Consider the following 9,452-nt stretch of genomic DNA (forward strand, 5'->3'; position numbering starts at 1 on the left):
AAACATGATGAACAGAATATTTCAAAGGGCATCTCAGGACAAAGCATAGTAATGGAATGCATAGAGACCTGGAATTGGAGAATAAAAAGAGAATAATTCACTCTGCTTTTCTCAAGCTGAGAGAACTGAAAAAACAAGTTTGAGCCTTGTGTAGCAATATTGAAACATGCTATGGGCAATGTATTGAATGACCCAGAAAGCATCAAAAGAAGATGGAGGGAATACACAGAGTCACTGTACCAGAAAGAACTGCCTGACACTGAAAAATTCCAGGAAGTACAATATGAGCAGGAGCCACATCTAATAAAGGAGGAAGTAGAAGCTGCATTGAAGGCACTGGTGAAAAATAAGACCCCAGGGATGTATAGGATACCAATTGACATGCTTCAATTAACTGATGCACCCTTGGAAGTGTTTACAAGTCTTTGCCAGGAAATTTGGAGGGCAACTGTCTGGCTGGATTAGAAGAGGTCTATATTTGTTCCCATTCACAGGAAAGGTGATCCAAATGAATGTGGAAACTATCCAACAATATCATTAACATTACATGCAAGTAAAATGCTGCTGAAGAGCATTAAAAATTGGCTATAACAGTATATAGATAAGGAACTCTCTGATGTTCAAGCAGGATATCATTGCTGATGTCAGATGGATCCTGGCTGAAAGTAAAGAACACCAGAAGAATATCTACTTGTGCTTTATTCACTATGCAAAGGTGTTTGACTGTGTGGATCATAACAAATTGTGGCTGACATTGAGAAGAAAGGGAATCCCAGAGCACTTAACTGTATTGATGTTGGAACTTAAACCTGGACCAGAAGGTTATTGTGTTAACAGAACAGGGTAACAATGCATGGTTTAAAATGGAGAAGGGAGTATGTCAGGGTTGTATTCTCTGTGCATACCTATTAAATATGTATGCTGAGCAAATTATCTGAGAAGCCGGTCTCTATGAAGAGGAATGGGGCATCAGGATGGGAGGGAGTTTCATCAACAATCTGTGTTATGTGGATGACACAACCTTGGTTGCTGAAAATGAGGAGGACTTGAAGCACTTGTTGTAAAAAATCAAGGAATGCAGCCTTTGGTATGGATTGTCTTTCAATGTCAAGAAGACAAAATTTCTTAGCACTGGACTCATAGGCAACATCATGATGGATGGAGAGGAGATTGAAACTATCAACAGCTTCATCTTTCTTGGATCCACTACTAACACCCTTGGTACCAGCAGTCAGGAAATAAGGAGACACATTGTTCTGGGGAAATCTGTGCTTAGGGACCACTCCAAAGTATTGAGGAGTAATGATGTCAGTATGAGGATTAAAGTGTGTTCGATTCAGGCCGTAGTCTTTCCATTCACTAGCTATGCATATGAAAGCTGGGCAAATTAATAAGAATGACAGAAGAAGAATTGATACCTTTGAGATGTTGGAGAAGAGTATTTAACATCCATGGACAGCCAAAGGAACAGAGATGTCTTAGAGAGTACACAGCTGGAGTGCTCTTTAGAAGCAAGAATGATGAGGCTTCACCTCACATCCTTTGTTCTTGTTACTAGGAGGGGCTATTTCTTGGATAAAGACATGATGCTGGGAAGAGTGGAGGGCAGTGAAGGAGAGGAAGGCCCTCAACCAGGTGCATTGACACAGTGACTGCTGCAATGAGTTCTAATGTGTCATGAAGTGTGAGGATGGTGCAGGACAGAACAGGTTTCAGTTCTTCTGTTCATAGGGTCACTTTAAATTGTACCTGACTTGATGGCACCTAATAACAACAAAGGGGTGTTGTGTTCCCTTGCTCTGTTTGTACAACAGCCTTGTGTTGTACTCCACTCAATGGTACCGAAGAAGAAGAAGGAGGAGGAGGAGGAGGAGGAGGAGGAGGATAGTAGTAGCATTGCCTGTAGTTTGATTTTAATTCTTTGATGACTAACAATTTAGGAATTGTTTTCAAATGTTTATTAGCAATTCCTATACCTTCTTTTGAGAGGTGTTTGTTCAAAGACTTTTTTTGGTTAGTTTTAAAATTGGGCTTTTGGCCTTTTTTTCCCCCTACTCAAATTGTTTTATTTTTTAATTTAAATTTATTATTAATTTCAGTAAAAATTTACAGAGACTTTGGATTTCCATTCATTTACTGTTTCACTTTTTTCCCCTCCCAACCCTCCCCCCCTAGTACACTACCCTCTTGGAAAAGTAAAAGAAAAATTCTTTCATTGTTTTACAAAACCTCTCCCAGGTCCACTCCACCATGTAGCCTTCGCTCTAGACTCCTGTCGTGACAAAAATACCTAATCACATATCCCTTTTAAACAGTTTTCTCCCTCATCTGATTCAATGCAGTATACATTGTTGAACCCATCTTTCTCAGTCTCTCCACAAGCCCAAGGTCCTGTTTTACAACAGTGGCACCATGCAGTATTTGTCCTTTTGTGACTGAGATACTTCACTCAGCATAATGTCCTCCAGGATCACCCATTTTGAATAATATTGCATGAGTTCCTTGTTTTTAAATTCAGCATAGTATTCCATTGTGTGAATATACCACAGCTTCTCTATCCATTTGTTTGTTGCTGGGCACTTAGGTTATTTCCAACTCCTTGCTATTGTGAACAAAGCTGCAATAAACATGGGTGTGCATATATCTGTTTGGGTGGCAGTTATGGTCTCTTTGGGTATATTCCCAGTAGTGGAATTGCTGGGTCAAATGGTATCTCTATTTGCAACTTTTTGAGAAAGCGCCATACCGCCTTCCACAGTGGTTGCAGCATTTTATGCTCCCACCAACAGTGAATAAGGGTTCCAGTTTCTCCACAACCTCACCAGCATTTGTTGCTTGCTGTTCTGTTAAATTTTGCTATTCTGACTGGGGTGAGATGATATATCATAGTTGTTCTGATTTGCCATCTCTCTTAGAGCTAGGGATTTTGAACATTTTTTCACGCGCTTTTTGGCCATCTGAATGTCTTCTATGGTGAAGTGTCTGTTCATATCCTGTGCCCATTTTTCTACTGGATTATTTACCTTTATCTTGTTGTGGTGCTCAAGTATTTTATAAATTCTGGATATAGGTCCCTTATCTGATATGTCATTACCAAATACTTTTTCGCCGTCTGTGGCTTCCCTTTTTACCCTGTTGGGGAAGTTTTTGGCTGTGCATAGGGATTTGATTCTTAGAAGATCCCATTCATCTACTTTATCTTCTCCTGGTTGTAGGTAGGCTTTTTTTTTTAATAAATCAGTGCAGAATCACAGTTGACTTTCTCACAGGTTATCATCGTTCAGAGGCTGTTAATCACGAGGCAGGAGATTTCTAACTTTCTCTCACATACGCAATTATAGGAGTTTTTTTTAATATTCAGAATACAAGTTGTTTGTTATACATATGTATGGTGAATATTTTTCTAGGCTGTGACTTATTTTTAAAACTTTCTTGGTTTTAAAAATTAGTGTCTAAAAATGGCATCTGTGGGAGGTGGCTGCATCTGACCTTCTCCAACTGCGTGGAGAAGGAGGACCATCAGCTGCAGCATCAACAAGCCAAACTGATTTACATGAAGTCAGCTATGCCTCCATGCTCTGAACCTTTCTGCCACCTCTGAAGTCCAGATTACCTTTCTATTTGATAATTCATTGCAGTGATTACACAAAACGCACTGGCTATGTGGTTTATGAGTAGAGTAACAGATTGCAGGAACACTCAGAATACAGTTCTTAGATCAAGACAGTCTCTTTTCAGCCATGAGCACAGGTAGGTATCTCTCTCTGAGGCTTGGCCACTAGGCCTAGCCTCTACCTTGTTCAGGTAAATGTTACAGAACTCTTTTAGCTCTGCCAATGTAAATGCCACAAAGTACCAAACTCAGCCATGAAGCCTAAGCCTGCACGTAACACTTCCTAAAAAAATACCTGAAGACATCTACTCCTCCAGCAAGCTTCCTGTCCAGAGGCACCGAGCTTTCTGCTTTCAGAGTCAGGAAGCCATTGCCCTGTCTTGAGCTCATCTCTTGGCTCTGTCACCTCTCCTGCCACCATCCCTACACATTGCTTCCCATCTTCTCTCATGTCTCTTTGGTGACAGCAGCTCTCTGTCCCCTGGGTGGAGGAGATTTCAGCATAGAGATCTTGAGTACTAAGAACACATAACCTCCTGAGTCTTCTTCTTTTATTTTGTTTTACATTTTCCAAATCAGTTTATTAATGATTATCCTGACATCTGGCATTACTAATATTTGATTTAATAAAATCACTTAAAAGTAGTCAATCATCTAAAATAGTTCCATGTACAAATGGTACACAAATTTAAACTATTTTAAAAATAGATACAGGGGAGCTCTGTTGGCCTAGTGGCAAGAAGCTGCACTGCAATCCCAGAGGTACCCAGTTCGAATCCACCAGAGGCTCTGCTAGAGAAGGAGGGACAATTTCCTCTTGTACCAGTCAGATCTGATTTGACAGTACACGCACACACACAAAATAATAATAATAATAATAATAATAATAATAATAATAATAATAATAATATAATAATAATAATAATAAAATAGATACCATCATTTGTAATTTACCACAATCTTTGTGTTCAGAATGATTTGTAAACACTAAAACCAAATAAAAACTGTATATCATACACTTTGAATGATTTATGCCTTAGAAAACAAAAGTAGTCTCTTGACTTTCACACATTTATTGTCTCTGGAGGGTTGAGGAGAGAATCACCATGATGCTTTGAATTTTTGCACTTTTCTCTTATTGACTGCTGTACATGCTATGGTGCTCTGAGGTAGGTCTGATGAAGGGTCATGAGACAAGGATTAAGACTTTCCAGGGTCTATCAGTCTTTTGTAGTAAAAAGTCAGGCCAGCTCTAACCTTTGACTGTGTCGAGTGCTACGTGAAAAGTTGCAGCAGCAACAATGGGCAGCAACTACTTCAGGTATGGATTAGCATCCATCGTACTTAATTCTCCCAGAAACATGGAAAGACTTTCAACTTTGCAGTCTGCTGACTTCTGATGTAGAAAAGTATTGAGCAGAAAACGGATTTATTATTGGTGTTGCTGCATCAAAAGCAAGGACTTTGAAAACTAAATGCTCCATTCTCAGAACTTGTTTCTTGGTACAAGTGTCATCTGTGTAATGTATACAGATTCTGTTACTTCTGGAGCATATATTTCTTCAAACTTTGAGGCTAAGGGCATAGCAGCAGTGCCCACAAGCTGAAGTTTTCTTCTCAATACAAACAACAACGATGAAAGGAATCTATTAATATGGTTTATGGATAAGAACAACATCTCATTCCGTAGCTTTCATTCTCCTACTTCCACTAAACAACCCACACAAGTAGCCCTCCTAATTTTAGTGATGTCTGGTTGCTTCTTCATGTAACACACTTTAGGTATACATCTAACCTCCATTTCTCTAAGGTGTGTGTGTGTCGGTAGTCTGGTACTTCATTAGCACTCACTGGTTTGTGATCTTCTAATACAATTGACATGTCTACTGTATAAGGTCACTCAAAACGACCATTCATTGGGCAATTGAGGGGCACCAGGGGTTTTCTTAGTCCAGCTAAAGTAACAGCTGAATTAGAAAACCAAGGCATCTATCTTCATGATCAATTTTTTTTAGATTCAGCCGGTCTTTTTTTAGTCTTCTTCTTCATCCACATGAATGGAGAATGGAGGCTGTTTATTGTTTGTTTTCCACGTAGGTACAATGACATGCTTATCATTTATAGAAATATCTTTAAGAGGTGCAACCCGTCATGTCTTGGGCTTCTGTTGTGGTGCTAGACCCAGCAGGTTTCCCACTTTCAATAATGGCAGGTGGGCCTGAGTCCAGAGTTTCTGGACCAGTGCCTCATATTCTGTGTTGATGTTCTCCTGGCTTCTTGGAGGGATGTCTGCTACAGTGTGAGCTGTGCAGAGCGGCCTCATGGGCCCCAGGCCCTGGTGTGGAATTGCTCAACATCCCCAGCTCTTCTTTCTTGACGGCAGCAAGATTATCCTCTTTATACATCTAAAATAGCTCATTTTAAGGAAAACATGATGACAAAGCTGACCAGTATTTACAGCAGTATGGGTTTGGAATGAATCCAGTTTGGAAGTCGTCTGCAGCAGCCGGATTATACAGAGGCTTGTTTGCTGGTTCTGGTGAGGATTAGAGTGGAACGTTGACTCGCTAATGGGTGTGAGATGATGCGATTCGACCTCGTAATGAGGAACTGTTGTTCTTACTGTTTATATTCTATCCATGAAATGAGAAGCAAAAGCATCAATTGAAAGTGAAGGTACTTGATTTTTTAACAATATCTTTTTAAAAATTATTGTTTGTAATTTTTTTTTAAAATGTGATTTTAGTGAAGGCTTACAGAAAGATTGGGTTTTCATTTATTCATTGTTGCACGTGCTGCTGGGGCTTTGAGGAAAGACTGTGAAGTAGTCCCCTCTGAAAATGGAAACATGAATAACTAGGGACATGTGCTCATGTGGCCACAGGTGAGACTCCACCACCATAATGTCTGGCCAACTTGAGTTATTCACTGCTCATCCCACAGTAATGTTTCCACTCTTGGACTTCAAGATCAGAGCTCTTTCATATACAATTACAGAGCCAAAAATTGTTCCAACATATGCTGGTCCCACCAGGATATCAAAGTTTCTTGCCTCAACCACTGTGTTCTTGCTCCAGTTTTCTCTCCCAAAATCCCTGAATTCTTGTGTTGAGCTTCGATCACCCCCTTAGTCATCCTTTTCTCTGCAGTGTTATGTAAGGGACCCAGAGTTGAGAAAGTGTGCTATAGCTGTGGGCTGAAGGGAATGATTCCGTTAAAATGGAAAGACTGATAATGGAGGAGAAAGGGGCAGTAGAAAATGTTTTATGCTCGGGGCAAGGAAGGGGTATGGATTCAAAGACGCAAATTATGGGAGTTGACCATAGGTAAGGCCAGGGAAGGAGGTGGTTGTAGGTCAGGAAATCTGAGTCCACTTGGAGAAACTATACTCCAAGTTTAGAAAAAATCTGTGAATAGCACGAAGAGTATTATGTATTTATTTTGCTTTGAGCAGGTAATGTATTTATATTGTTCAGAAGTCAAATCACTCGAATAGGTTTTATGTTAAATAGTTTTGCTTCTTACTTTGCCCCTGCCCCTCGCTTACTGCTTTGTTTGCCTTTCTGATGTTTAGCTATGCAAGTTCAAGCAATAGGAATGTATTTTTATGTTCTCCTCTTTCTTACACAAAAGATAGCACACTATGTTCTTTGTTCTATAGTCCTTTTTCCTACTTAAAGATATATGCAGGAAATGACCATCTATCAGAACACAAAGACCTTTTTTCCCTATTCTTTTCCCCCTAACTGTTTATCATTCAATTGCAGGGTAGTACCTTAGCTTATTTAATAGTCTCTTGTTGTTGTTGTTATTGTTGTTGTTATGTGCCGTTGAGTCACTTGCGACTCATAGCGACCCTATGTACAACAGTCCTAAACCCTACTCTGTCCTGGGCCAATCTCACTGTCTCTGACACACCTACCCCGATTACCCCAGTCACTTATTGAAGGATAATTGAAGGATATTTCTAATATTTTGCCATTACAGATGATAATGAAAGAGAGGGGAAATCATCATTTTGTGTTTTATGCAGAAGACATTGCCAGAAGTGGGAATCCTGAAGTAAAGGGTAGATGAACTTGTAATTTCCATAATTTTCATATTACCCTCAGGAAAAGTTGAACCATTTGCATACTAACTAGTAATGTTTCATAATACCTGCTTCCTATAGCTTCCACAACAAAATCTGTTGTAAAAACTTTGGATTTTTAAATAGTCTGACAGAGAAAATGTCAACTTTTAAGAATTTTAATGTTTCAAAAGAGTTGAGAAATTAAAACTTTAGTCAAAATTTAAGTTTTTATATAGACACTTGAATAAAATTAGACAAGAAAACAAATATTCAAGGCAACTCTTAAGTACAAAGCTTTGTTGTTGACTCAGAAACAATTGACACTAAAATAGATCAAAAACAGTGTTCTATAACCCCAAGTTTTATGTTATCTAGTTCAAGGAAATTTGGCACATGTTATCTAGTTACTCAGTCACAATCCGAAAGATCAAATGCAGTATTTTGAAGAAAGGTCGACCTTGAGCACTCTCACAGCAACATTTAACTGAATTTCCTTTAATGTTAAGTTCTGATCTGGTCTGACTATTGATAACACCAAATTAATGGCTGCATAGTAATAAACACTGAAGGCACAGGTTAGGACAGAGTTCAGGTCTTGTTTATAGGGTCCCTATGAGTTGCACTCAACTCGACGGCACATAATGACAACAACAAAGGCAAAACAAAGCATAGTTAAGTCTTTAACAGATAGATATCCTATAGCAAAACCAAGATGAAAAGCAGAACTAAAGAAAATCCCTATTGATATACCAAGTCTACTGAGCTCTGGTGGTCTAGTGGTAAGGAAGACATGTGGCTCAAATCTACCAGTTGCTTCATGGGAGAAAGATAGGCATTCTCCTTCCATGCAATGTACTGCCTCTGAAAACCTGCTAAGAGTCAGTTCTGACTCAAAAGTTCCTAACAACAGCCACCACCAAATCTATGAGAAGACCTGTTTCTTCCTCCCCCTCTCTCCCTCTTCCTCCTCCTCTTCCTGTTCCTCTTCTTCTTCTCCTCCTCTTCCCTCTGTCTCTCTCTCATACACACATACACACACTCCAGTAGATTGTTTTTGTAGAATAGAGTATAAGCTAGATATTAGATCTGCTGTTTCTATGCCCTAAAAGATATACTGAACACCATCTGAGATAATTTCTTTTGGTAATTGTGGTGCTAGAGAAGAGTATTAAACATACTAAGCATTACCAAGAGAACAAACAAGTTTGTTCTGGAGATGGTGAAACCAAGTTGCTCCCTAGAGGCAAAGATTTTAAAGCTACATCTCATGTAGTTTGTGTATGTCACCCGGAGGGACCATTCCTTGGAGAAGTACATCATGTTTGGAAGGAGGAGAGTTGATTTAGAAGAGGAAGACCCTGGATGAGATGGATTGAGACAATGATTGTGGCAATGAGGGCAAGTGTGCCAGAGATGGTCAGATTGGCTCAGGATAAAGCAAGTTTCATCACTATTGCTCATAGGGTCACTATGAGTCATTGTTGACTCTATAACAACAACAATGACAACCACTTTACTTAAGTATAAACTTAACCAGAGTTTATTTTTTTGTAAAATGGTAACGATGTTAACACCAACTTCCTAGGGTTATTATGAAGATAAATTAGTCAAAACATGTAAATTATGTAGAAGAGTACTTGGGACAAAGTAAAGATTCAAAGCAAGCTAGGTAATATGTTTATTCTTTTCTTAGTGAGAAATTTCATGTGACTGCTACGTGTGTGGACATAGCACCCACAGGAGGCATAATACACACCAATTATTTTT

General features: G+C 39.2%; 1 pseudogene; it reads right to left on the minus strand.

The window, feature by feature from the left end:
• Positions 1–4,677: 4,677 nt before the first annotated feature.
• LOC102872845 lies at positions 4,678–5,936 on the minus strand (annotated as a pseudogene).
• Between the last annotated feature and the right edge of the window lie 3,516 nt (positions 5,937–9,452).

Source organism: Elephantulus edwardii, unplaced genomic scaffold (genome assembly GCF_000299155.1).
Source record: "Elephantulus edwardii isolate Elephantulus edwardi_28Jun2011 unplaced genomic scaffold, EleEdw1.0 scaffold00093, whole genome shotgun sequence".
NCBI classification, from domain to species: Eukaryota; Metazoa; Chordata; class Mammalia; order Macroscelidea; family Macroscelididae; genus Elephantulus; species Elephantulus edwardii.